Raw genomic sequence first — 5,353 nt, 5'->3', positions numbered from 1 at the left:
TGCCAAACTCTGACTCAAATTGTGGTCTCATTTGAATGTACCAATCAGCCCCCTGTAACCATGCTTCTCGCTTCTGTACCCGCGCTTCTGCTCTAAAACCCTATAAAAACCCCAGCTTTCCACCCAGGGGGCGCGCAAGTCCTCCGAGTGACTTTGCCGCCCCGGGTACCCGTGTATCCAATGAAGCCTCTTGCTGTTTGCATCCGAACGCCTGGACAGTGTTCCTTGGGCAGGGGTCTCTCAGACGGAAGATACCCTCCGGGGGTCTTTCAGCTAGAAGCTTCCAAAACTAGGACTAGTTATGTAGGCAGAGGCAGTAAGCCTCCAAAACACTTACATCAAGAGAATAAAAGATACTTTTACACATTGGTGAGCATACACAGAAACTGGAGTCCTTGCATATTACTAATCAAGGAAATGGTGACACCTCTGTGGAAATAAGGTGCCAGCTCCTCAAAGGATTAAGCAAAACAATCCTATGCTCTAGCATTCCACTCATAAGGGTGTATCCAAGAGAAGTGGAAACAAGAACTCAAATCCCCCAACTTGAATATTCAACAGTATTACTTGTAATGTTATGCCAGGATCACAAGACCCTCAGAGACAACCAGGAGACGACTTGATGCAAGAGCTAGAGATCTTTATTATGAGAGCGATCGAACCCAGGACCCAAGTCTCATATATATTCTTCTGTAGGTGGCCTTCCACTGGCCTGTGATCAACCTTCCAGGGGCCACACCCTTAAAGAAAGCTGATTCTTCCTCTCCTAGCAGATTTCAAGTGCCAATAGCTTCTTAGGTGCGGGTAGGACGTCATGTTCATTTCCTTTCTCCAGGCTGCAATTTTATCTGGTTTGAACTTGCCCAGGTCTTGCACATCGTGTCTCTACTGCTATGAATTCATATACGCAACTGCCCTGACATGTCTGGAAGCTCTGTTTCCTTGTAGTTATCCACCACCTCTGACTCTTACAATATTTCTGTCTTCTCTTCTGAAATGATCCCTGAGCCTTGGGAGAAAGGGATGTGTGGTGGTTCAAATGAGGATGGCTTCATAGGCTTCTATGTTTAAATACTTGGTCTGGTAGAACTGTTTGGGAAAGATTAGGAGGTGTGGCCTTGTTAGAGGGAATGAGTCACTAGGTTGGACTTTTAGGTTTCGAAAGCCCACACTGTTCCCAGTTAACTCTCTCTGCCTGGTACTTTCAGGTAAGATGTAAGTTCTCAACTACTGCTTCAGCACCATGCCTGCCTGCTTGCTGCCATGCTTCCCTCCATGATGATCATGTACTTACCCTCTGACCTGCAAGGACTCCAATAAATTCTTTCTTCTCTAAGTCCATGGGGGTTGGTGTGGTGCTATGTACTCCAATGTTAATTATTTTGCTCCCTGAGGTCTGCTTTTGCTGTCTTTTACGAGCAGATACTCACATACCCAAAATAATGTTGTAACTCTTGCCTCCCAAATTATCCCTGATTGGATAATAAAATTGCTGACAATGGCTGAGCAGGGAGAAGGAGGTGAAGCAAAAGGCATGTTTTGTGGGGGCCAACAGAGAGACCATAGGGAGAGAGATTCAGGAGGGAGGAAAAAGGACGGATTCCAGAGAAGATAATACCTGTAAGTATTAGAATTTGAATGGGTGGAAAATAATTGTTAGCAGGGTATTTATGCTTAGCTCTATATTTAGCTTTTCAATACATCATAGTCTCCATGTGTGGTTATTTGGGGAAAATTATTGATATAGGAGTAACTAAACTTTATTAATAATAGGAATGAACATTGATTATTACTATTCATTATTAATAGATCAATTATTAATATTAGTCATGATGTCTCTTCACTGCAATAGAAAAGTAAGACAAAAGCATGATGTAGATGTCCCATTTAGGGCTGAGCATTCCACAGTCCCTTCATTCTCTGAACGTTAACTAGTTGTGAGTCTCTGTGTTGTCATTTATTTAAAAAAGAAACCTACCTCATGAATGCTGAAAGATGCACTAATGTATGGGTATAAAGATAAATCATTAGGAGTCAGTTTAATGCTATGGGCATTTATCAGAATAATAGCAGTAGGTTTTCCCCAGGGCCTACAAAATGTCTACCTAAAGCTTGTTGGCCCTGACACAGCCCGGACCCACAGTGAGCTGAGCCATCCTGTATCAATCATCAATCAAGGAAATGCTCCTCCAGACATGCTCACATGCCATATAACTTAGGCGATTCTTCAGTTGAGGTTCTCTCTTCCCAGGTCGTCAGGGTGACAATGAAAGCTATTACAACTTATGAGCAAAAGTTCTCCAAATCAGAGTGTCTGTATAGAAAGCATCCAGATAGTTTGAATTCCACTGACCTTGTAGACAGATGGGATATCAAGGTTCAAAAGCCAAGTTGGCACTGAGCCATCCTTTGTCCTTTTTGACAGATACTTTTTACTGGCCTCTGTGTCTGATTGGTATTCCTAAAACTACTTAAGGAGCTGAAATGGCACTGGTTAGTTCAATGACCTGTAAGAAGATTTCAGACAAGCAGATGAAGGAAGAAAGGAAGTTGATACAGTAATGAGAAAGAAAGTCATCAATGTGGATGAAAACTACACTGGAAAGTAAACTTCTGAACAACAACAACAAAAAAAAAAAAAAAAAAAAATCAAGCCCGGCATGGTATTACATGTTTTTAATCCCAAACTTAGGAGGCAGAGATATGTGGGTCTCTGTGAGTTCAGGCCAGCCTAGTTTACATAACAAGTTCCAGGACAGATGGAGCTCTGTAGAAAGACCCTATCTCAAAAAATTAAAAATAAAAAGTAATCGACTGATTGATTGATTTTAAAAAGAAAAATCTAACAGAAGTATTAGAATTATGAAAAACCCAGTAAGTTGAAGTGGAAAGCATTACCAATAGACTACATCAAGCAAAAGAAAGAGCATTGGGAACTGCAGTTATAGCCAAGGAAATATTATACTCACATGAATGACAAAGGAAAAAAGACAGGGACGGAAAAAAAAAACAAAAAGTAGCATCAATGAAATTGCTCAGAAGGTAAAGATATTTGCTGCCAAGCCTGATGTCCTGAGTTCAATTCCAGGGATCCACATGGTGGGAGGAGAGAATTGACTCCCACAAGTTGTCCTGTGACCTCCACTGTCACACACAAACACATTTTAAATGTCATTTTAAATTTCTTTTAAAAATGAATAAGCATAACCCTTACTTTCAGGAACTCCAAGACATGCTCAAGAAACCAAACATAAAAATCCATGAGCTGCTGAGGAAGTAAAATACAAACTAAATATAAACTGAGAATACAACCCAATGAGAAAAGTGATTTTCAAGTATGTATAAAGCCCAGGTTCATTCTCCAGCCCCACATAGACTAGACATAGTGACCCTTGCCTTATAATCCCAAGCTTGGGGGATTGGAGGTAGGAAGAAAAGTTCAAGGTCATTTTACCTACATAGTGAGAGTTCAAGATCAGTGTGGGATACATGAGAGCGTGTCAATAACACCAACAACAATAACAACAATAATAAAGAAGAAGGAGGAGGAGAAGTCGTAGAACTCTCTCTGTAGATCAGGCTGGCCTTGAACTCCCAGAGATCCACCTGGCTCTGCCTCCTGAATGCTGGGATTAAAGGTGTGCACCATCATTGACCAGCAAAATTATTTTTTTAATGCAGAAGTAAAAGCTTTCTGATAAAAGCACAACTAAAACAATTCATGACTAATAGGTTGCTAAGAAGAATGAATATTCATATCTGATGGGTGAAATATTCTCTAAATGCTTGTTATGTCCTTTTAATCAGAGGTACATTTAACTATGTGGTTTTCTTATTGATTTTTTTTTCCTAAGAGATGTATCAACTGATGACAGTAGTGTATTGAATCCACCTACTCTTATTGTATCATGGATTATTTATCCCTTTAAGTCCAATAATATTCATTTTATGAAACTTTATGAACACTGTGTGTTTCAAAGATCAGGGGAAAAATATTTGTTTTATGTTCTAGAAAGATTTCTCCATTTATTAATATGTAGTAGTGTTCTTTCTCTCTTCTGGACGAGTTTTCCCTGGACTCTATTTTTATAGACTTGAGTACAGCTGCTTCTGCATATTTTGGGCTTTGGATCGATTTGCATATAATTTTCCATCCTTTCACAGTTGGTCTATGTGATCTTTGCCAGTGAGAATGAAATCCGCCCTACATTCCTTCCCTGTACTTCCTCTCCTCTCTCCCCACCACTTTTTTCTCCCAACTTTATGTGCTTTTTTTTAATACCCACTGGGTCCATTTAACGCTATCTGTGCACACGGATGTTGGATAATTACTTGTGCATAAGTCATCCCTCAGAGCCTTCATCACTAAGAAGACTGACTCTCCTTCCCTCAGCAGCAGTCAACTGCCAGTAGCTCCTGAGATTCAGATGAGCTTCAGGAGGCCCTCCCCTATCGATGCTGGGATTTTTTGAAGATCTTATGTACTAGACTTTTCCTGGGGAATTGCAACACCTATGCCTGCTTACTTGAGAAAGGAAACCCATGATACTCTCAAGTCAAACTTGATGAACCAATGGGTTTTATTGGGGTTACTTACAGGAATATGGGGAAGGGGTTACTTACAGGAACAAAATTACTCAAATACAGCTTCATCACCAAAGCCCCCTCCAGCATGGGTGACCGCTCACTAAAGCTGGAAACCTGGAGCACACTGCATAGCCTACAAGCAGCTCAACAGGCTGGAGAATGTCCTTTCCATGTAGCCCAGTTGGTCTGAACCAACTGGCTGGATGGTAGACTGGCTGGTTTTTCTTTCTTCTAGGCAGTTCAGCCGCTCTCTGCTGGTTTCAAGTTGCTCTGTTGGTCTCTACTTCTAGACTGACTGGCTTGTCTAAGAGTCTTATTTTTGGTTTGGTTTTCTGAGTCTGTTAGCAGTCTTCTCTGTTTATGTACTCTTGGGGAGGGAGTGGCCTAGAAAATCCGGTCAGTTTCAGGGACTTCCTGAGCCATTTCTGTCTTAATAAGCTTGATTGCAAGATAGAATGTTTCCCTTCCCAGCCATGCTATGATTTTTGGCTGGCTTGATTTTATGCAGGTCTTGTGCATATAGTCCCGGACACTGAGAATTCATACATGCAACTGGACTGTCATGTCCAGCAAATACTGTTCCCCTACAGATGCCCACTGTCTCTAATTCTTACAATGTTTTCTGCTGCCCCTTCCTACATGATCCCTTCGATTTGGAATGAGGGTATGATATAGATAACCCATTAACAGATAAGCACTCCAGTCTCTTGTTCTCTGAACATCAACCAATTATGAGTCTCTTCATGGATTGCCATCATATCTACAT

Source organism: Psammomys obesus, unplaced genomic scaffold (assembly GCF_907164565.1).
Source record: "Psammomys obesus unplaced genomic scaffold, mPsaObe1.curated_primary_1811, whole genome shotgun sequence".
Taxonomy (NCBI): domain Eukaryota; kingdom Metazoa; phylum Chordata; class Mammalia; order Rodentia; family Muridae; genus Psammomys; species Psammomys obesus.
Note: the sequence above shows the minus strand (reverse complement) of the source record.